General features: G+C 43.8%; 1 protein-coding gene across 2 annotated transcripts in view; it reads right to left on the minus strand.

Moving 5' to 3' along the window:
* Positions 1-25,151, minus strand: part of LOC122546152 (chemerin-like receptor 1) — a 149,366-nt gene that overhangs the window by 93,984 nt on the left and 30,231 nt on the right. The window contains exon 2 of one of the 2 annotated variants that reach the window (XR_015753598.1): positions 7,560-7,830. The exons of the other annotated variant lie outside the window; for it this stretch is intronic. The gene's annotated coding sequence lies outside the window, so the exon portion shown is untranslated. Of the gene's footprint in view, positions 1-7,559; positions 7,831-25,151 lie in introns of those variants that run through there. 2 annotated transcript variants of the gene reach the window in all.

Consider the following 25,151-nt stretch of genomic DNA (forward strand, 5'->3'; position numbering starts at 1 on the left):
CTCATTCCATACACGTACCACCCTCTGTGTGAAAATGTTGCCCCTTAGGTCCCTTTTATATCTTTCCCTTCTCACCCTAAACCCATGCCCTCTCGTTCTGGACACCTCCCCCACTCCACCTTGTCCATTTACCCTATCTATGCGCCTCATGATTTTATAAACCTCTATATGGTCACTTCCAGAGCAGCCTTGTCGATGTTGGGACAGGCTTTGGGGGGAGAATCAGGACGGGAGTTACTCACCACAGGGACCTTCTGATTTCTAACCGAGGTTTCGAGAGGTTAATTTCCATGTTAACCCTCCCTTTTCACAACATCGGCTTTTCACCCAGTCTATCCAGGCAACAATCCTCATCGCATTTTCAAAACCTGTCTGTGTGCTATGCAGAAATCAAACAACTTACATTAAAATGAGCAAATAGACAGTGAACGACAACAGAAAGGGGGAGGGAGAGAACAGTTAAATTCCTTTATTAAAACATTTCTCCTGGGTTACATTCAAGGTCCTTCCTGCCCACTGAAGCCTTGAAAGCGTACAGGAAGCCCATTCGGCCCATTCTCTCCATACTAGCTCTCTCTGGAGAGCAATCCAGTCAGACCCAATGCTCCTCTCCCTTCCTGTTGTTGGGTGAGTTTGTTTCCCTCGGTGCCCTTCGGGTGTCAGTTTGGGACCACTCCCCCACCTCCTGGGCAGATCGAGAGAGGCCATTTGGCCCCGCTATGCAAGGCTGACCATTCCTCACGGGAGGGGGGGGGGCATCACAGGGGCTGGGGCCTTGCCTAATCCCCAGCTGCCACTGGAGAGGAACTACTTTCTTGAACTGCTGCAGTGGAATGATACAACTCAGTGGCTGCCACAGTCACTTTGTCGTCCATATTGGTCGAGGTCGGGGGTCACAAGGACCTCAGACGTGGTGAGTCTGGCAGCGTCCATCCCTGAAGGGAATCACCGAATGCAGTGGGCTTTCCCCTACCTTACCATCAGGAGATTGTTAGCTCTGGGATTTTCTATTATTGATTCCAAATTGGACCATCTGCCTTGGCAGGGTACTGACCCGTCTCTCCAGGATAATGCCCTGATCGTTGGATTAACAGATCAATGATAATACCACTCTACCTCAGAGCTCATCCAGCCCCTACACCCCTCCCTATCTCTGTAACCCCCTCCAGCCCCTACACCCCCTCCCTATCTCTGTAACCCCCTCCAGCCCCTACACCCCCTCCCTATCTCTGTAACCCCCTCCAGCCCCTCCACCCCCTCCCTATCTCTGTAACCCCCTCCAGCCCCTACACCCTCTCCCTATCTCTAAACCCCCTCCAGTCCCTACACCCCCTCCCTATCTCTGTAACCCCCTCCTGCGCCTACACCCCCTCCCTATCTCTGTAACCCCCTCCAGCCCCTACACCCTCTCCCTATCTCTGTAACCCCCTCCAGCCCCTACACCCCCTCCCTATCTCTGTAACCCCCTCCAGCCCCTACACCCTCTCCCTATCTCTGTAACCCCCTCCATCCCCTACACCCCCTCCCTACCTCTGTAACCCCCTCCCTATCTCTGTAACCCCCTCCAGCTCCTACATCCCTCCCAATCTCTGTAACCCCCTCCAGCCCCGACACCCCCTCCCTATCTCTGTAACCCCCTCCAGCCCCTCCACCCCCTCCCTATCTCTGTAACCCCCTCCTGCCCCTACACCCCTCCCTATCTCTGTAACCCCCTCCAGCCCCTACACCCCCTCCCTATCTCTGTAACCCCATCCAGCCCCTACACCCCCTCCCTATCTCTGTAACCCCATCCAGCCCCTACACCCCCTCCCTATCTCTGTAACCCCATCCAGCCCCTACACCCCCTCCCTATCTCTGTAACCCCATCCAGCCCCTACACCCCCTCCCTATCTCTGTAACCCCCTCCATCCCCTACACCCCCTCCCTATCTCTGTAACCCCCTCCAGCCCCTACACCCCCTCCCTATCTCTGTAACCCCCTACACACCCTCCCTATCTCTGTAACCCCCTCCAGCCCCGACACCCCCTCCCTATCTCTGTAACCCCCTCCAGCCCCTACACCCCCTCCCTATCTCTGTAACCCCCTCCAGCTCCTACACCCCCTCCCTATCTTTGTAACCCCCTCCAGCCCCTTCACCCCCTCCCTATCTCTGTAACCCCCTCCAGCCCCTACACCCCCTCCCTATCTCTGTAACCCCCTCCAGCCCCTACACACCCTCCCTATCTCTGTAACCCCCTCCAGCTCCTACACCCCCTCCCTATCTCTGTAACCCCCTCCAGCCCCTACACCCCCTCCCTATCTCTGTAACCCCCTCCAGCCCCTACACCCCCTCCCTATCTCTGTAACCCCCTACACACCCTCCCTATCTCTGTAACCCCCTCCAGCCCCGACACCCCCTCCCTATCTCTGTAACCCCCTCCAGCCCCTACACCCCCTCCCTATCTCTGTAACCCCCTCCAGCTCCTACACCCCCTCCCTATCTTTGTAACCCCCTCCAGCCCCTTCACCCCCTCCCTATCTCTGTAACCCCCTCCAGCCCCTACACCCCCTCCCTATCTCTGTAACCCCCTCCAGCCCCTACACACCCTCCCTATCTCTGTAACCCCCTCCAGCTCCTACACCCCCTCCCTATCTCTGTAACCCCCTCCAGCCCCTACACCCCCTCCCTATCTCTGTAACCCCCTACACACCCTCCCTATCTCTGTAACCCCCTCCAGCCCCGACACCCCCTCCCTATCTCTGTAACCCCCTCCAGCCCCTACACCCCCTCCTTATGTCTGTAACCCCCTCCTGCCCCTACACCCCCTCCCTATCTCTGTAACCCCCTCCAGCCCCTACACCCCCTCCCTATCTCTGTAACCCCCTCCTGCCCCTACACCCCCTCCCTATCTCTGTAACCCCCCCTGGTCCCTATACCCCCTCCCTATCTCTGTAACCCCCTCCAGCCCCTACACCCCCTCCCTATCTCTGTAACCCTATCCAGCCCCTACACTCCCTCCCTATCTCTGTAACCCTATCCAGCCCCTACACCCCCTCCCTATCTCTGTAACCCCCTCCTGCCCCTACACCCCCTCCCTATCTCTGTAACCCCATCCAGCCCCTACACCCCTCCCTATCTCTGTAACCCCCTCCAGCCCCTACACCCCCTCCCTATCTCTGTAACCCCCTCCAGCCCCTACACCCCCTCCCTATCTCTGTAACCCCCTCCAGCTCCTACACCCCCTCCCTATCTCTGTAACCCCCTACACACCCTCCCTATCTCTGTAACCCCCTCCAGCCCCGACACCCCCTCCCTATCTCTGTAACCCCCTCCAGCCCCTACACCCCCTCCTTATGTCTGTAACCCCCTCCTGCCCCTACACCCCCTCCCTATCTCTGTAACCCCCTCCTGCCCCTACACCTCCTCCCTTTCTCTGTAACCCCCTCTGGTCCCTATACCCCCTCCCTATCTCTGTAACCCCCTCCAGCCCCTACACCCCCTCCCTATCTCTGTAACCCTATCCAGCCCCTACACCCCCTCCCTATCTCTGTAACCCTATCCAGCCCCTACACCCCCTCCCTATCTCTGTAACCCCATCCAGCCCCTACACCCCTCCCTATCTCTGTAACCCCCTCCAACCCCTATGCCCCTCCCTATCTCTGTAACCCCCTCCTGCCCCTACACACCCTTCCTATCTCTATAATCCCCTCCAGCCCCTACACCCCCTCCCTATCTCTGTAACCCCCTCCTGCCCCTACACCCCCTCCCTATCTCTATAACCCCCTCCAGCCCCTACATCGCCTCCCTATCTCTGTACCCCCTCCAGCCCCTACACCCTTTCCCTATCCCTGTAATCCCCTCCAGCCCCTACACCCTCTCCCTATCCCTGTAAACCCCTCCAGCCCCTACACCCCCTCCCTATCTCTGTAACCCCCTCCTGCCCCTACACTCCCTCCCTATCTCTGTAACCCCCTCCAGCCCCTACACCCCTCCCTATCTCTGTAACCCCCTCCAGCCCCTACACCCCTCCCTATCTCTGTAAACCCCTCCAGCCCCTACACCCCTCCCTATCTCTGTAAACCCCTCCAGCCCATACACCCCCTCCCTATCCCTGTAAACCCCCTCCCTATCCCTGTAAACCCCCTCCCTATCCCTGTCAACCCCCTCCCTATCCCTGTAAACCCCTCCAGCCCCTACACCCCTCCTTATCTCTGTAACCCCCCTCCAGCCCCTACACCCGCTCCCTATCTCTGTAACCCCCTCCAGCCCCTACACCCCTCCCTATCTCTGTAAACCCCTCCAGCCCCTACACCCCTCCCTATCTCTGTAAACCCCTCCAGCCCATACACCCCCTCCCTATCCCTGTAAACCCCCTCCCTATCCCTGTAAACCCCCTCCCTATCCCTGTCAACCCCCTCCCTATCCCTGTAAACCCCTCCAGCCCCTACACCCCTCCTTATCTCTGTAACCCCCCTCCAGCCCCTACACCCGCTCCCTATCTCTGTAACCCCCCTCCAGCCCCTACACCCCCTCCCTATCTCTGTAACCCCCTCCAGCCCCTACACCCCTCCCTATCCCTGTAAACCCCCTCCCTATCCCTGTAAACCCCCTCCCTATCCCTGTAAACCCCCTCCCTATCCCTGTAAACCCCTCCAGCCCATACACCCCCTCCCTATCTCTGTAACCTCCTCCAACCCCTACACCCCTCCCTATCTCTCCACCTCCCCCTTCTGCCCTCCTTGAGGATGGTCCCTACAGACTGTCCTGTCCGACTGAGGATATGGACGACGTGTCTCCCCCTTCAGGCTGGGCCGGACGCTGCGGTTTGCGGTTTAGTTGGAAGGAGGGTGATGTGTGCTGTCGCTCTGTGATTGGAGGCGCTAGGTGAATGAAGCTTGTCGCTGGTGAGAAGAGGCTGTTTGTTCACCCCCACCCCCGGAGGTTCCCGCCAGGCCACCCAGCTCCCGAGAAGCTGACCCATGAACTTGGTGTCTGTCACAGGTTAGGGTCTCAGGGACCGTGGGACCCGCGCTCGCTCGGCACCCTTGGGTGCTCCTGGACGGGCTGAACTCTTCATCGGACGGCGATTAGGGCAGTGTGGGTGTCAAAGGGACACGTCCGGTTTGCCACATACCCGCCCCTCACCCACCTCCCGGGGCGTGTGGAGGGGCGAGAGGTGAGGGAGCGTTTGCACTCTGACCCCAGCTCACTAAAATGCCTCGGTCACCACGGTAACAACGTCTTCATCTGCCTAGCACCTGCACATCTCCACCCCCCAAATCAGGATCTCCTTCCCTGCTCTACAGCCCCTACACCCCCTCACTATCCCTGTAACCCCCTCCAGTCCCTACACCCCCTCCCTATCTCTGTAACCCCCTCCAGCCCCTACACCCCCTCCCTATCTCTGTAACCCCCTCCCTCCCCTACACCCCCTCCCTATCTCTGTAACCCCCTCCAGCCCCTACACCCCCTCCCTATCTCTGTAACCCCTCCAGCCCCTACACCCCCTCCCTATCTCAGTAACCCCCTCCAGCCCCTACACCCCCTCCCTATCTCTGTAACCCCCTCCAGCCCCTACACCCCCTCCCTATCTCTGTAACCCCCTCCAGCCCCTACACCCCCCTCCCTATCTCTGTAACCCCCTCCAGCCCCTACACCCCCTCCCTATCTCAGTAACCCCCTCCAGCCCCTACACCCCTCCCTATCTCTGTAACCCCCTCCAGCCCCTACACCCCCTCCCTATCTCAGTAACCCCCTCCAGCCCCTACACCCCTCCCTATCTCAGTAAACCCCTCCAGCCCCTACACCCCCCTCCCTATCTCTGTAACCCCCTCCAGCCCCTATACCCTCTCCCTATCTCTGTAACTTCCTCCAGCCCCTACACCCCCCTCCCTATCTCTGTAACCCCCTCCAGCCCCTACACCCCTCCCTACCTCTGTAACCTCCTCCAGCCCCTACACCCCCTCCCTATCTCTGTAACCCCCTCCAGCCCCTACACCCCCTCCCTATCTCTGTAACCCCCTCCAGCCCCTACACCCCCTCCCTATCTCTGTAACCTCCTCCAGCCCCTACACCCCCCTCCCTATCTCTGTAACCCCCTCCAGCCCCTACACCCCCTCCCTATCTCTGTAACCCCCTCCAGCCCCTACACCCCCTCCCTATCTCAGTAACCCCCTCCAGCCCCTACACCCCTCCCTATCTCTGTAACCCCCTCCAGCCCCTACACCCCCTCCCTATCTCAGTAACCCCCTCCAGCCCCTACACCCCTCCCTATCTCAGTAAACCCCTCCAGCCCCTACACCCCCCTCCCTATCTCTGTAACCCCCTCCAGCCCCTATACCCTCTCCCTATCTCTGTAACTTCCTCCAGCCCCTACACCCCCCTCCGTATCTCTGTAACCCCCTCCAGCCCCTACACCCCTCCCTACCTCTGTAACCTCCTCCAGCCCCTACACCCCCTCCCTATCTCTGTAACCCCCTCCAGCCCCTACACCCCCTCCCTATCTCTGTAACCCCCTCCAGCCCCTACACCCCCTCCCTATCTCTGTAACCTCCTCCAGCCCCTACACCCCCCTCCCTATCTCTGTAACCCCCTCCAGCCCCTACACCCCCTCCCTATCTCAGTAACCCCCTCCAGCCCCTACACCCCTCCCTATCTCAGTAAACCCCTCCAGCCCCTACACCCCCCTCCCTATCTCTGTAACCCCCTCCAGCCCCTACACCCTCTCCCTATCTCTGTAACCCCCTCCAGCCCCTACACCCCTCCCTATCTCTGTAACCCCCTCCAGCCCCTACACCCCCTCCCTATCTCAGTAACCCCCTCCAGCCCCTACACCCCTCCCTATCTCAGTAAACCCTTCCAGCCCCTACACCCCCCTCCCTATCTCTGTAACCCCCTCCAGCCCCTACACCCTCTCCCTATCTCTGTAACCCCCTCCAGCCCCTACACCCCTCCCTATCTCTGTAACCCCCTCCAGCCCCTACACCCCTCCCTATCTCAGTAAACCCCTCCAGCCCCTACACCCCCCTCCCTATCTCTGTAACCCCCTCCAGCCCCTACACCCCTGCCTATCTCTGTAACCCCCTCCAGCCCCTACACCCTCTCCCTATCTCTGTAACCCCCTCCAGCCCCTACACCCCTCCCTATCTCTGTAACCCCCTCCAGCCCCTACACCCCCTCCCTATCTCAGTAACCCCCTCCAGCCCCTACACCCCTCCCTATCTCAGTAAACCCCTCCAGCCCCTACACCCCCCTCCCTATCTCTGTAACCCCCTCCAGCCCCTACACCCTCTCCCTATCTCTGTAACCCCCTCCAGCCCCTACACCCCCTCCCTATCTCTGTAACCCCCTCCAGCCCCTACACCCCTCCCTATCTCTGTAACCCCCTCCAGCCCCTACACCCTCTCCCTATCTCAGTAACCCCCTCCAGCCCCTATATCCCCCTCCCTATCTCTGTAACCCCCTCCAGCCCCTACACCCCGCCCTATCCCTGTAACCTCCTCCAGCCCCTACACCCCCTCCCTATCTCTGTAGCCCCCTCCAGCCCCTACACCCCTCCCTATCTGTGTAACCCCCTCCTCTGTATCCTGCAGTATCCGAGCAGCTTGAACAGCCTGACTGTGATGTGATGCCTTGTGCTGGCGATCCAGACACTGAGTGTCACGATGCAAGACACAAATATTGCAACAGGTCAAAGACAAGGTGGGAGAAAGGTCACCAGAGCTGGGTCAGGGCGATGTCCCCTGACCGGAGGGGACCGCACCTAACAGCTGACATCGCCGATTTGATAGCAGACCTCAGCTCCTGTGGGAAAGTCTCTCTCCATCTCCGGTTACCCTCAGCGGGGCCCTCTGTTCAGAAAGAGGAACACAGTGAACAGATGGAAGTCTGCACCATGAACACAATATCTCAGGTGGATCTGGGAAACGAAGTGAACAACTCCACAATGTGTCAGAGCCTCTCCAATGTACACAGTCTGATAACCGAACGGTGCTGCATCTTCACAGGCCCCAGGGAGAGAGAATAGCAGTCCCTGTGTATATTATAGAGAATAGCAGTCCCTGTGTATATTATAGAGAATAGCAGCCCCTGTGTATATTATAGAGAACAGCAGTCGCAGTGTATATTATAGAGAATAGCAGTCCCTGTGTATATTATAGAGAATAGCAGCCCCTGTGTATATTATAGAGAATAGCAGCCCCTGTGTATATTATAGAGAACAGCAGTCGCAGTGTATATTATAGAGAATAGCAGCCCCTGTGTATATTATAGAGAATAGCAGCCCCTGTGTATATTATAGAGAATAGCAGCCCCAGTGTATATTATAGAGAACAGCAGTCCCTGTGTATATTATAGAGATTAGCAGCCCCTGTGTATATTATAGAAAATAGCAGTCCCTGTGTATATTATAGAGAATAGCAATCCCTGTGTATATTATAGAGAATAGCAGCCCCTGTGTATATTATAGAGAATAGCAGCCCCTGTGTATATTATAGAAAATAGCAGTCCCTGTGTATATTATAGAGAATAGCAGTCCATGTGTATATTATAAAGAATAGCAGCCCCTGTGTATATTATATAGAATAGCAGCCCCAGTGTATATTATAGAGAATAGCAGCCCCTGTGTATATTATAGAGAATAGCAGTCCCTGTGTATATTATAGAGAATAGCAGCCCCTGTGTATATTATATAGAATAGCAGCCCCAGTGTATATTATAGAGAATAGCAGCCCCAGTGTATATTATACAGAATAGCAGCCCCTGTGTATATTATAGAGAATAGCAGTCCCTGTGTATATTATAGAGAATAGCAGACCCTGTGTATATTATAGTGAATAGTAGCCCCAGTGTATATTATAGAGTATAGCAGCCCCTTTGTATATTATAGAGAATAGTACCCCCTGTGTATATTATAGAGAATAGTAGCCCCTGTGTATATTATAGAGAATAGCAGTCCATGTGTATATTATAGAGAATAGCAGCCCCTGTGTATATTATATAGAATAGCAGCCCCAGTGTATATTATAGAGAATAGCAGCCCCAGTGTATATTATAGAGAATAGCAGCCCCTTTGTATATTATAAAGAATAGGACTGACAGTGTATATTAGAGAGAATAGCAATCCCTGTGTATATTATACAGAATAGCAGCTCCTGTGTATATTATAGAGAATAGCAGTCCCAGTGTATATGATAGAGAATAGCAGTCCCTGAGTATATTATAGAGAATAGCAGTCTCTGTGTATACTATAGACTATAGTAGCCCCAGTGTATATTATAGAGAATAGTAGCCCCAGTGTTTATTATAGAGAATACCAGTCTCCTGTGTATATTATAGAGAATAACAGTCCCTGTGCATATTATAGAAAAGAGCAGTCCCAGTTTATATTATAGAGAACAGCAGTCTCTGTGTATATTATAGAGAATAGCACTCCCTGTGTATATTATGGACAATACCAGTCCCAGTGGGTACTGTAGAGATTAGCAGTCCCTAAGTATATTGTAGAGAACAGCAGTCCCTGTGTAAAAAATAGAGAATAGCAATCCGTGCATATATTACAGAGAATAGCAGTCCATGTGTATATTATAGAGAATAGCAGTCCTTGTGTATATTATAGAGAATAGCAATCCCAGTGTGTATTGTAGAAACAGCAGTCCATGTGTATATTACAGAGAATACCAGTCCCTGTGTATATTATAGAGAATAGCAGTCCCTGTGTATATTATAGAGAATAGCAGTCCCTGTGTATGTTATAGAGAATAGCGGTCCATGTGTATACGATAGAGAATAACAGTCCCTGTTTATATTATATAGAAAAGCAGCCCAAGTGTATATTATAGAGAACAGCAGTCCCCGTGTATGTTATAGAAAATAGCGGTCCATGTGTATACGATAGAGAATAACAGTCCCTGTTTATATTATATAGAATAGCAGTCCCTGTGTATATTATAGACAATAGCAGTCCCAGTGGGTATTGTAGAGAACAGCAGTGCATGTGTATATTATAGAGAATAGCAATCCCTGTGTATATTATAGAGAATAGCAGTCCCTGTGTATATGAGAGACTATAGCAATCGCAGTGTGGATTGGAGAAAAAGCAGTCCATATGTATATTATAGAGAATAGCAGTCCATGTGTATATTATAGAGAATAGCAGTCCCTGTGTATATTATAGAGAATAGCAGTCCATGTGTATATTATAGACAATAGCAGTCCATGTGTATATTATAGAGAATAGCAGTCTCTGTGTATGTTATAGACAATAGCAGTCCATGTGTATATTATAGAGAATAGTAGCCCCAGTGTATATTATAGAGAATAGCAGTCTATGTGTATCTTCTAGAGGGTAGCAGCCCCCGTGTATATTATAGAGAATAGCAGTCCCTGTGTGTATAATATAGAGAATAGCAGTCCCTGTGTATATTATAGAGAATAGCAGTCCATGTGTATATTATAGAGAATAGCAGTCCCAGTGTATTTTATAGAGAGCAGCAGCCCCAGTGTATATTATAGAGAATAGCAGTCTATGTGTATATTATAGAGGGTAGCAGCCCCCGTGTATATTATAGAGAATAGCAGTCCCTGTGGATGTTATAAAGAATAGCAGTCCATGTGTATAATATAGAGAATAGCAGTCCATGTGTATATTATAGAGAATAGCAGTCCCTGTGTATATTATAGAGAGCAGCAGCCCCCGTGTGTATTATAGAGAATAGCAGTCCCTGTGTATGTTATAGAGAATAGCAATCCCTGTGTATATTAAAGGGAACAGCAGTCTCTATCGATATTATGGACAATAACATTCCTCGTGTATATTATAGAGAACAGCAGTCCCTGTGTATATTATAAAGAATAGTTGTCCCAGTATATATTGTACAGAACAGCAATCCCTGTGTATATTGTCGACAATAGCAATCCCAGTTTGTATTAGAGAGAATAGTAGTCCCTGTGTATATTATAGAGAATAGCAGTCCCTGTGTATATTATAGAGAATAGTAGCCCCAGTGTATATTATAGAGAATAGCAGTCCCAATGTATATTATAGAGAATAGCAGTCCCTGTGTATATTACACAGTATAGCAGTCTCTGTCTATATTATAGACAACAGCAGTCCCAGTGTATATTATAGAGAACAGCAGTCCCTGTGTATATTATGGAGAATACCAGTCCCTCTGTACAGTATAGAGAATAGTAAGCCCAGTGTATATTATAGAGAATACCAGACCTTGTGTATATTATAGTCAATAGCAGTCCCAGTGTATATTACAGTGAATAGCAGTCCCAGTGTGTATTATAGAGAATAGCAGTCCCTGTGTATATTATAGAGAATACCAGACCTTGTGTATATTATAGAGAATAGCAGTACCTGTGTATATTACAGTGAATAGCAGTCCCAGTGTATATTATAGAGAATACCAGACCTTGTGTATATTATAGAGAATAGCAGTACCTGTGTATATTACAGTGAATAGCAGTCCCAGTGTATATTATAGAGAATAGCAATCCCCGAGTATATTATAGACAATAGTAGTCCCTGTGGATATTATAACGAATAACAGTCCCTGTGTATATTATACAGAATGGCAGTCCCTATGTATGTTATAGAGATTAGTTGTCCCCTGTGTATATTGTAGACAATAGCAGTCCCTGCTAATATTATAGAGAATAGCAGCTTCTGTGTAGATTATCGAGACTGGTAGTCCATAAGTATATTATAGAAAATAGCAGCCCCTGTCTGCATTAAAGAGAATAACAGTCCCTGAGTATATCATGGAGAATAGCAGACCATGTGTAGACTATAGAGAATAACACTTCCTGCTTATATAATAGACAATAGCAGTCCCTGTGTATGTTATACAGAATAGCAGTCCATGTGTACACTGTAGAGAATAACAGTCCCTGTTTATATTATAGAGAATAGCAGTCCCTCTGTATATTATAGAGAATACTAGCCCCAGTGTATATTATAGAGAATACTAGCCCCTGTGTATATCATAGAGAATAGCAGTCCCTGTGTATATTATACAGAATAGCAGCCCCTGTGTATATTATAGAGAACAGCAGTCGCAGTGTATATTATAGAGAATAGCAGCCCCTGTGTATATTATAGAGAATAGCAGCCCCTGTGTATATTATAGAGAATAGCAGCCCCAGTGTATATTATAGAGAACAGCAGTCCCTGTGTATATTATAGAGAATAGCAATCCCTGTGTATATTATAGAGATTAGCAGCCCCTGTGTATATTATAGAGAATAGCAGCCCCTGTGTATATTATAGAGAATAGCAGTCCCTGTGTATATTATAGAGAATAGCAGTCCATGTGTATATTATAGAGAATAGCAGCCCCTGTGTATATTATATAGAATAGCAGCCCCAGTGTATATTATAGAGAATAGCAGCCCCTGTGTATATTATACAGAATAGCAGTCCCTGTGTATATTATAGAGAATAGCAGTCCCTGTGTATATTATAGAGAATAGCAGCCCCTGTGTATATTATATAGAATAGCAGCCCCAGTGTATATTATAGAGAATAGCAGCCCCAGTGTATATTATACAGAATAGCAGTCCCTGTGTATATTATAGAGAATAGCAGACCCTGTGTATATTATAGTGAATAGTAGCCCCAGTGTATATTATAGAGTATAGCAGCCCCTTTGTATATTATAGAGAATAGTACCCCCTGTGTATATTATAGAGAATAGTAGCCCCTGTGTATATTATAGAGAATAGCAGTCCATGTGTATATTATAGAGAATAGCAGCCCCTGTGTATATTATATAGAATAGCAGCCCCAGTGTATATTATAGAGAATAGCAGCCCCAGTGTATATTATACAGAATAGCAGCCCCAGTGTATATTATACAGAATAGCAGCCCCTGTGTATATTATAGAGAATAGCAGTCCCTGTGTATATTATAGAGAATAGCAGCCCCTGTGTATATTATATAGAATAGCAGCCCCAGTGTATATTATAGAGAATAGCAGCCCCAGTGTATATTATACAGAATAGCAGCCCCTGTGTATATTATAGAGAATAGCAGTCCCTGTGTATATTATAGAGAATTGCAGTCCAGGTGTATATTATAGAGAATAGCAGTCCCTGTGTATATTATAGAGAATAGCAGACCCTGTGTATATTATAGTGAATAGTAGCCCCAGTGTATATTATAGAGTATAGCAGCCCCTTTGTATATTATAGAGAATAGTACCCCCTGTGTATACTATAGAGAATAGCAGTCCCTGTGTATATTATAGAGAATAGCAGCCCCTTTGTATATTATAGAGAATAGCAGCCCCTGTGTATATTATAAAGAATAGGACTGACAGTGTATATTAGAGAGAATAGCAGTCCCTGTGTATATTATACAGAATAGCAGCCCCTGTGTATATTATAGAGAATAGGACTGACAGTGTATATTAGAGAGAATAGCAATCCCTGTGTATATTATACAGAATAGCAGCTCCTGTGTATATTATAGAGAATAGCAGTCCCAGTGTATATGATAGAGAATAGTAGCCCCAGTGTATATTATAGAGAATAGCAGTCCCTGAGTATATTATAGAGAATAGCAGTCTCTGTGTATACTATAGACTATAGTAGCCCCAGTGTATATTATAGAGAATAGTAGCCCCAGTGTTTATTATAGAGAATACCAGTCTCCTGTGTATATTATAGAGAATAACAGTCCCTGTGCGTATTATAGAAAAGAGCAGTCCCAGTTTATATTATAGAGAACAGCAGTCTCTGTGTATATTATAGAGAATAGCACTCCCTGTGTATATTATGGACAATACCAGTCCCAGTGGGTACTGTAGAGATTAGCAGTCCCTAAGTATATTATAGAGAACAGCAGTCCCTGTGTAAAAAATAGAGAATAGCAATCCGTGCATATATTACAGAGAATAGCAGTCCCTGTGGATGTTATAGAGAATAGCAGTCCCTGTGTATGTTATAGAGAATAGCGGTCCATGTGTATACGATAGAGAATAACAGTCCCTGTTTATATTATATAGACAAGCAGCCCAAGTGTATATTATAGAGAACAGCAGTCCCCGTGTATGTTATAGAAAATAGCGGTCCATGTGTATACGATAGAGAATAACAGTCCCTGTTTATATTATATAGAATAGCAGTCCCTGTGTATATTATAGACAATAGCAGTCCCAGTGGGTATTGTAGAGAACAGCAGTGCATGTGTATATTATAGAGAATAGCAATCCCTGTGTATATTATAGAGAATAGCAGTCCCTGTGTATATGAGAGACTATAGCAATCGCAGTGTGGATTGGAGAAAAAGCAGTCCATATGTATATTATAGAGAATAGCAGTCCATGTGTATATTATAGAGAATAGCAGTCCCTGTGTGTATTATAGAGAATAGCAGTCCCAATGTATATTACAGAGAATAGCAGTCCCTGTGTATATTATAGAGAATAGCAGTCTCTGTGTATGTTATAGACAATAGCAGTCCATGTGTATATTATAGAGAATAGTAGCCCCAGTGTATATTATAGAGAATAGCAGTCTATGTGTATATTATAGAGGGTAGCAGCCCCCGTGTATATTATAGAGAATAGCAGTCCATGTGTATATTATAGAGAATAGCAGTCCCAGTGTATATTATAGAGAATAGCAGTCCATGTGTATATTATAGAGAATAGCAGTCCCAGTGTATATTATAGAGAGCAGCAGCCCCAGTGTATATTATAGAGAATAGCAGTCTATGTGTATATTATAGAGGGTAGCAGCCCCCGTGTATATTATAGAGAATAGCAGTCCCTGTGGATGTTATAAAGAATAGCAGTCCATGTGTATAATATAGAGAATAGCAGTCCCTGTGTATATTATAGAGAATAGCAGTCCATGTGTATATTATAGAGAATAGCAGTCCCTGTGTATATTATAGAGAGCAGCAGCCCCCGTGTGTATTATAGAGAATAGCAGTCCCTGTGTATGTTATAGAGAATATCAGTCCATGTGTATATTATAGAGAATAGTAGCCCCAGTGTATATTATAGAGAATAGCAATCCCTGTGTATATTAAAGGGAACAGCAGTCTCTATCGATATTATGGACAATAACATTCCTCGTGTATATTATAGAGAACAGCAGTCCCTGTGTATATTATAAAGAATAGTTGTCCCAGTATATATTGTACAGAACAGCAATCCCTGTGTATATTGTCGACAATAGCAATCCCAGTTTGTATTAGAGAGAATAGTAGTCCCTGTGTATATTATAGAGAATAGTAGCCCCAGTGTATATTATAGAGAATAGCAGTCACTGTGTATATTATAGAGAATAGCAATCCCTGTGTATATTACACAGTATAGCAGTCTCTGTCTATATTATAGACAACAGCAGTCCCAGTGTATATTATAGAGAACAGCAGTCCCTGTGTATATTATGGAGAATACCAGTCCCTGTGTACAGTATAGAGAATAGTAAGCCCAGTGTATATTATAGAGAATACCAGACCTTGTGTATATTATAGAGAATAGCAGTCCCAGTGTATATTATAGTCAATAGCAGTCCCAGTGTATATTACAGTGAATAGCAGTCCCAGTGTGTATTATAGAGAATAGCAGTCCCTGTGTATATTACAGTGAATAGTAGCCCCAGTGTATATTATAGAGAATACCAGACCTTGTGTATATTATAGAGAATAGCAGTACCTGTGTATATTACAGTGAATAGCAGTCCCAGTGTATATTATAGAGAATACCAGACCTTGTGTATATTATAGAGAATAGCAGTACCTGTGTATATTACAGTGAATAGCAGTCCCAGTGTATATTATAGAGAATAGCAATCCCCGAGTATATTATAGACAATAGTAGTCCCTGTGGATATTATAACGAATAACAGTCCCTGTGTATATTATACAGAATGGCAGTCCCTATGTATGTTATAGAGATTAGTTGTCCCCTGTGTATATTGTAGACAATAGCAGTCCCTGCTAATATTATAGAGAATAGCAGCTTCTGTGTAGATTATCGAGACTGGCAGTCCATAAGTATATTATAGAAAATAGCAGCCCCTGTCTGCATTAAAGAGAATAACAGTCCTTGAGTATATCATGGAGAATAGCAGACCATGTGTAGACTATAGAGAATAACACTTCCTGCTTATATAATAGACAATAGCAGTCCCTGTGTATGTTATACAGAATAGCAGTCCATGTGTACACTGTAGAGAATAACAGTCCCTGTTTATATTATAGAGAATAGCAGTCCCTCTGTATATTATAGAGAATACTAGCCCCAGTGTATATTATAGAGAATACTAGCCCCTGTGTATATCATAGAGAATAGCAGCCCCTGTGTATATTATAGAGAACAGCAGTCCCTGTGTATATTACAGAGAATAGCAGTCCCAGTGTATATTATAGAGAACAGCAGTCCCTGTGTATATTATAAAGAATAGTTGTCCCAGTATATATTGTACAGAACAGCAATCCCTGTGTATATTGTCGACAATAGCAATCCCAGTTTGTATTAGAGAGAATAGAAGTCCCTGTGTATATTATAGAGAATAGCAGTCCCTGTGTATATTATAGAGAATAGTAGCCCCAGTGTATATTATAGAGAATAGCAGTCCCAATGTATATTATAGAGAATAGCAGTCACTGTGTATATTATAGAGAATAGCAATCCCTGTGTATATTACACAGTATAGCAGTCTCTGTCTATATTATAGACAACAGCAGTCCCAGTGTATATTATAGAGAACAGCAGTCCCTGTGTATATTATGGAGAATACCAGTCCCTGTGTACAGTATAGAGAATAGTAAGCCCAGTGTATATTATAGAGAATACCAGACCTTGTGTATATTATAGAGAATAGCAGTCCCAGTGTATATTATAGTCAATAGCAGTCCCAGTGTATATTACAGTGAATAGCAGTCCCAGTGTGTATTATAGAGAATAGCAGTCCCTGTGTATATTACAGTGAATAGTAGCCCCAGTGTATATTATAGAGAATACCAGACCTTGTGTATATTATAGAGAATAGCAGTACCTGTGTATATTACAGTGAATAGCAGTCCCAGTGTATATTATAGAGAATACCAGACCTTGTGTATATTATAGAGAATAGCAGTACCTGTGTATATTACAGTGAATAGCAGTCCCAGTGTATATTATAGAGAATAGCAATCCCCGAGTATATTATAGACAATAGTAGTCCCTGTGGATATTATAACGAATAACAGTCCCTGTGTATATTATACAGAATGGCAGTCCCTATGTATGTTATAGAGATTAGTTGTCCCCTGTGTATATTGTAGACAATAGCAGTCCCTGCTAATATTATAGAGAATAGCAGCTTCTGTGTAGATTATCGAGACTGGCAGTCCATAAGTATATTATAGAAAATAGCAGCCCCTGTCTGCATTAAAGAGAATAACAGTCCTTGAGTATATCATGGAGAATAGCAGACCATGTGTAGACTATAGAGAATAACACTTCCTGCTTATATAATAGACAATAGCAGTCCCTGTGTATGTTATACAGAATAGCAGTCCATGTGTACATGAAAGAGAATAGCAGCTCCCGTGTATATCATAGACAATAGCACTCCCTGTGTATATTATAGACAATAGCAGCCCCAGTGTATATTATAGAGAACAGCAGTCCATGTGTATATTACAGAGAATAGCAGTCCCTGTGTATATTATAGAGAATAGCAGACCCAGTGTATATTATAGAGAACAGCAGTCCCGGTGTATATTATAGAGAATAGCAGTCCATGTGTATATTATACAGAATACTAGTCGCAGTGAATATAATAGAGAATAGCAATCCCTTTGTATATTACAGGGAACATCAGTCTCTGTCTATATTATAGACAATAGCATTCCTCGTGTATATTATAGAGAACAACAGTCCATGTGTATACTGTAGCGAATAACAGTCCCTGTTTATATTAAAGAGAATAGCAGTCCCTGTGTATATTATAGAGAATAGTAGCCCCAGTGTATATTATAAAGAAGAGTAGTCCCTGTGTATATTTTAGAGAATAGCAGTCCCTGTGTATATTATACAGAATAGTAGCCCCAGTGTATATTAGAGAGAATACTAGCCTCTGTGTATATTATAGAGAATAGCAGTCACTGTGTATATTATAGAGAATAGTAGCCCCAGTGTATATTATAGAGAATAGCAATCCCTGTGTATATTATAGAGAATAGCAGTCCCTGTGTACATTATAGAGAATAGCAGTCCCAGTGTATATTATAGAGAACTGCAGTCCCTGTGTATATTATAGAGAATAGTAGCCCCAGTGTATATTATAGAGAATAGCAATCCCTGTGTATATTATAGAGAATAGTAGCCCCTGTGTATATTAGAGAGAATACTAGCCTCTGTGTATATTATAAAGAATAGCACTCCCTGTGTATATTATAGAGAATAGTAGCCCCAGTGTATATTAGAGGGAATACTAGCCTCTGTATATATTATAAAGAATAGCAGTCCCTGTGTACATTATAGAGAACAACAGTCCCAGTGTATATTATAGAGAATGGCAATCCCTGTGTATATTATAGAGAACAGCAGTCCCTGTGTATATTATAGAGAATACTAGGCCCAGTGTATATTATAGAGAATAGCAGTCCATGTGTATATTATACAGAATACTAGTCGCAGTGAACATAATAGAGAATAGCAATCCCTGTGTATATTACAGGGAATAGCAGTCTCTGTCTATACTAAAGACAATAGCATTCCTCGTGTTTATTATAGTGAACAACAGTCCATGTGTCTCCTGTAGCGAATAACAGTCCCTGTTTATATTATAGAGAATACTAGGCCCAGTGTATATTATAGAGAATAGCAGTCCATGTGTATATTATACAGAATACTAGTCGCAGTGAACATAATAGAGAATAGCAATCCCTGTGTATATTACAGGGAATAGCAGTCTCTGTCTATACTAAAGACAATAGCATTCCTCGTGTATATTATAGTGAACAACAGTCCATGTGTATACTATAGCGAATAACAGTCCCTGTTTATATTATAGACAATAGCAGTCCCTGTGTATATTATAGAGAATAGCAATCCCTGTGTATATTATAGAGAATAGTAGCTCCTGTGTATATTAGAGAGAATACTAGCCTCTGTGTATATTATAAAGAATAGCACTCCCTGTGTATATTATAGAGAATAGTAGCCCCAGTGTATATTATAGAGAATAGCAGTCCCTGTGTATATTATAGAGAATAGTAGCCCCAGTGTATATTAGAGAGAATACTAGCCTCTGTGTATATTATAAAGAATAGCAGTCCCTGTGTACATTATAGAGAACAACAGTCCCAGTGTATATTATAGAGAATGGTAATCCCTGTGTATATTATAGAGAACAGCAGTCCCTGTGTATATTATAGAGAATAGTAGCCCCAGTGTATATTATAGAGAATAGCAGTCCATGTGTATATTATACAGAATACTAGTCGCAGTGAACATAACAGAGAATAGCAATCCCTGTGTATATTACAGGGAATAGCAGTCTCTGTCTATACTAAAGACAATAGCATTCCTCGTGTATATTATAGTGAACAACAGTCCATGTGTATACTGTAGCGAATAACAGTCCCTGTTTATATTATAGAGAATACTAGGCCCAGTGTATATTATAGAGAATAGTAGCCCCAGTGTATATTATAGAGATTAGTAGCCCCAGTGTTTATTATAGAGAATAGCAATCCCTGTGTATATTATAGAGAATACTAACCTCTGTGTATATTATAAAGAATAGCACTCCCTGTGTATATTATAGAGAATAGTAGCCCCAGTGTATATTATAGAGAATAGCAGCCCCTGTGTATATTATAGAGAATAGCAGTCCCTGTGTATATTATAGAGAATAGTAGCCCCAGTGTATATTATAGAGAATAGCAGTCCCTGTGTATATTATAAAGAATAGTAGCCCCAGTGTATATTATAGAGAATAGCTGTCCCTGTGTATATTATAGAGAATAGCAGTCCCTGTGTATATTATAGAGAATAGTAGCCCCAGTGTATATTATAGAGAATAGCAGTCCCTGTGTATATTATAAAGAATAGTAGCCCCAGTGTATATTATAGAGAATAGCTGTCCCTGTGTATATTATAGAGAATAGCAGTCCCTGTGTACATTATAGACAACAACAGCCCCAGTGTATATTATAGAGAATAGCACTCCCTGTGTATATTATGGACAATACCAGTCCCAGTGGGTACTGTAGAGATTAGCAGTCCCTAAGTATATTATAGAGAACAGCAGTCCCTGTGTATATTATAGACAATAGCAAACGCAGTGTGGATTGGAGAAACAGCAGTCCATGTGGATGTTATAGAGAATAGCAGTCCAGGTGTATATTATGGAGAATACCAGTCCCACGGTACATTATAGAGAACAGCAGTCCCTGTGGATGTTATAGAGAATAGCAGTCCATGTGTATATTATAGAGAATAGCAGTCCCAGTGTATGTTATAGAGAATAGCAGTCCCTGTGTATATTATAGAGAATAGCAGTCCCAGTGTATGTTATAGAGAATAGCAGTCCCTGTGTATGTTGTAGAGACTAGCAGTCCATGTGTATACTATAGAGAATAATATTCCCTGTTTATATTATAGAGAATAGCAGTCCCTGTGTGTGTTATAGAGAATAGCAGTCCCTGTTTATATTATATACAAAAGCAGTCCCAGTGTATATTATAGAGAACAGCAGTCCATGTGTATACTATAGAGAATAACAGTCCCTGTTTATATAATGGAGAATAGCACTCCCTGTGTATATTATAGACAATAGCAGTCCCAGTGGGTACTGTAGAGATTAGCAGTCTCTGTGTGTATTACAGAGAATAGCAGTCCCTGCGTATATTATAGAGAATAGTAGCCCCAGTGTATATTAGAGAGAATACAAGCCCCTGTATATTATAGAGAATAGCTGTCCCTGTGTATATTATAGAGAATAGCAGTCCTAGTGTATATTATAGAGAACAGCAGTCCATGTGTATACTTTAGAGAATAACAGTCCCTGTTTATATTATGGAGAATAGCAGTCCCTGCGTATATTATAGAGAATAGTAGCCCCAGTGTATATTATAGAGAATAGCAGTCCCTGTGTGTATTATAGGGAATACCAGTCCCTGTGTATATTATAGAGAATAGCAGTCCCAGTGTATATTATAGGGAATACCAGTCCCTGTGTATATTATAGAGAATAGCAGTCCCTGTGTATATTATAGAGAATAGCAGTCCCTGTGTATATTATAGAGAATAGTAGCCCCAGTGTATATTGTAGTGAATAGCAGTCCCTGTGTGTATTATAGAGAATAGCACTCCCTGTGTATTATATGGACAATACCAGTCCCAGTGGGTACTGTAGAGATTAGCAGTCCCTAAGTATATTATAGTGAACAGCAGTCCCTGTGTATATTATAGACAATAACAGTCCTAGTGGGTATTGTTGAGAATAGCAGTCCATGTGTATATTATAGAGAATAGCAGTCCATGTGTATACTATAGAGAATAACAGTCCCTGTTTATATAATGGAGAATAGCAGTCCATGTGTACATTATAGAGAATAGCAGTCTATGTGTACATTATAGAGAATAGCAGTCTATGTGTACATTATAGAGAATAGCAGCTCCCATGTATATTATAGAGAATAGCAGTCCCTGTGTATATTATAGAGAATAGCAGTCTATGTGTACATTATAGAGAATAGCAGCTCCCATGTATATTATAGAGAATAGCAGTCCCTGTGTATATTATAGAGAACAGCAGTCCCTGTGTATATTACAGACAATAGCAGAACCAGTGGGTATTGTAAAGAACAGCAGTGCCTATGTATATTATCGAGAATAGCAGTCCCTGTGTATATCATAGAGAACAGCAGTCCATGTGTATATTATAGAGAATAGCAGTCCCAGGGAATATTATGGAGAATAGCAGTCCCTGTGTATATTATAAAGATTAGTAGCCCCAGTGTATATTATAGAGAATAGCAATCCGTGCGTATATGACAGAGAATAGCAGTCCCTGTGTATATTATAGACAATAACAGTCCCAGTGGGTATTGTAGAGAATAGCAGTCCATTTGCATATTACAGAGAACTGCAGTCCATGTGTATATAATAGAGAATAGCAAGCCGTCTGTATATTACAGACAATAGCAGTCCCAGTGTGTATTGTAGAAACAGAAGTCCATGTGTATATTATCGATAATTACAGTCCCTGTGTATATTATAGAGAATAGCAGTCCCTGTGTATGTTATAGAGAATAGCAGTCCCAGTGTGTATTGTAGAAACAGCAGTCCCTGTGTATAATAGAGAATAGCAGTCCCTGTGTATGTTATAGAGAATAGCAATCCCAGTGTGTATTGTAGAAACAGCAGTCTATGTGTATATTACAGAGAATAGCGGTCCCTGTATATGTTTTAGAGAATAGCAGTCCATATGTATATTATAGAGAATAGCAGTCCATGTGTATATTATAGAGAATAGCTGTCCATGTGTATATTATAGAGAATAGCAGTCCCTGTGTATGTTATGGAGAACAACAGACCTTGTGTATATTATAGAGAACAGCAGTCCCTGTGTACATTATAGAGGATAGTAGCCCCAGTGTATATTATAGAGAATAGCAGTCCCTGTGTATATTATAGAGAATAGCAGCCCCTGTGTATATTATAGACAATAGTAGTCCATATGTATATTATAGAGAACAGCAGTGCCTGTGTATATTATAGAGATTAGCAGTCCCTGTGTATATTATAGAGAATACTAGTCCCTGTGTATATTATAGAGAATACTAGTCCCAGTGAATATTATAGAGAATAGCAGTCCCTGTGTATATTACAGAGAACAGCAGTCCATGTGTATATTACAGAGAACAGCAGTCCCTGTGTATATTATAGAGAATAGCAATCCCAGTGTATATTATCGAGAATAGCAGTCCCTGTGGATGTTAAAGAGAATAAGAGTCCATGTGTATATTATAGAGAATAGCAGTCCCAGTGTATATTATAGAGAATAGCAGTCCATGTGTATATTATACAGACTAGCAGTCCAAGTGTATATTATAGAGAATAGCAGTCCCTGTATATATTATAGAGAATAGCAGTCCCTGTGTATGTTATAGAGAATAGCAGACCTTGTGTATATTATAGAGAACTGCAGCCCCTGTGTACATTATAGAGAATAGTAGCCCCAGTGTATATTATAGAGAATAGCAGACCTTGTGTATATTATACAGAACAGCAGTGCCTATTGACATGATAGAGAATAGCAGTCTCTATGTATATTACAGTGAATGGCAGCTCCCGTATGCATTGTACAGACTATCAGTCCCTGTGTACATTATAGGGAATAGCAGTCCCTGTATATATTACAGAGAATAGCAGTCCCTGTGTATATTATAGACAATAGCCATCCCTCTGTATATTACAGAGAATAGCAGTCCCTGTGTATATTATAGAGAATAGCAGCCCTAGTGAATATTATAGAGAATAGCAATCCCTGTGTATATTAGAAAATAGCAGTCCCTGTGTATATTATAGAGAATAGCAGTCCCTGTGTATATTATAGAGAATAGCAATCCCTGTGTATATTAGAAAATAGCAGTCCCTGTGTATATTATAGAGAATAGCAGTCCATGTGTATATTATGGAGAATACCAGTTCCTGTGTATATTATGAAGACTATCAGTTCCAGTGTAGACTATCAAGTATAGTATTCCTTTTGTATAATGCAGAGAATCGCAGTCTCTGTGTATATCATATGGAATAGCAGCCTCTGTGTATATTATGGAGAATTGCAATCCCTGCATATATTATTGAAAATAGCAGTCATTTTGTCTGCTACAGACAATAGCAGTCCCTCTGTATAATATGGATAATAACAGCCCCTATTTATGTTGGAGAGAATACCAGCCCCTGTGAATATTACAGTGAATAGCAGCACCTGTATATATTATAGAGAAAAGCAGCCACTGTATATATTATGGTGAAAAAGAGTACCAGCATAAATTACAGAGAATACCAGTCCCTGTATTTGTTACAGAGAACAGCAGTCCTGAGTATACCATAGAGAATAGCAGACCTTGTGTATATTATAGAGAACAGTAGTCCCTGTGTATATTATAGACAATAGCAGTCCATGTGTATATTATAGACAATAGCAGTCCCTGTGTATATTACAGAGAACAGCAATCCCTGTGTATATTATAGAGAATAGTAGCCCCAGTGTATATTATAGAGAATAGCAGTCCCTGTGTATATTATAGAGATTAGGAGTCCCTGTGTATATTATAGAGAATAGTAGCCCCAGTGTATATTATAGAGAACAGCAGTCCCTGTGTATATTATAGAGAATAGCAGCCCCAGTGTATATTATCGAGAATAGCAGTCCCTGTGGATGTTAAAGAGAATAAGAGTCCATGTGTATATGATAGAGAATAGCAGTCCCAGTGTATATTATAGAGAATAGCAGTCCCTGTGTATGTTATAGAGAATAGCAGTCCCAGTGTAAATTATAGAGAATAGTAGTCCCTGTGTATGTTATAGAGAATAGCAGACCTTGTGTATATTATAGAGAACTGCAGCCCCTGTGTACATTATAGAGAATAGTAGCCCCAGTGTATATTATAGAGAATAGCAGACCTTGTGTATATTATAGAGAACAGCAGTGCCTATTGACATGATAGAGAATAGCAGTCTCTATGTATATTACAGTGAATGGCAGCTCCCGTATGCATTGTACAGACTATCAGTCCCTGTGTACATTATAGGGAATAGCAGTCCCTGTATATATTACAGAGAATAGCAGTCCCTGTGTATATTATAGACAATAGCCATCCCTCTGTATATTACAGAGAATAGCAGTCCCTGTGTATATTATAGAGAATAGCAGCCCTAGTGTATATTATAGAGAATAGCAATCCCTGTGTATATTAGAAAATAGCAGTCCCTGTGTATATTATAGAGAATAGCAGTCCCTGTGTATATTATAGAGAATAGCAATCCCTGTGTATATTAGAAAATAGCAGTCCCTGTGTATATTATAGAGAATAGCAGTCCATGTGTATATTATGGAGAATACCAGTTCCTGTGTATATTATGAAGACTATCAGTTCCAGTGTAGACTATCAAGTATAGTATTCCTTTTGTATAATGCAGA

This window comes from Chiloscyllium plagiosum, unplaced genomic scaffold, assembly GCF_037043375.1.
Source record: "Chiloscyllium plagiosum isolate Xiang-an unplaced genomic scaffold, Cpla_swu_hap1 HiC_scaffold_38, whole genome shotgun sequence".
In the NCBI taxonomy this organism is placed as follows: Eukaryota; Metazoa; Chordata; class Chondrichthyes; order Orectolobiformes; family Hemiscylliidae; genus Chiloscyllium; species Chiloscyllium plagiosum.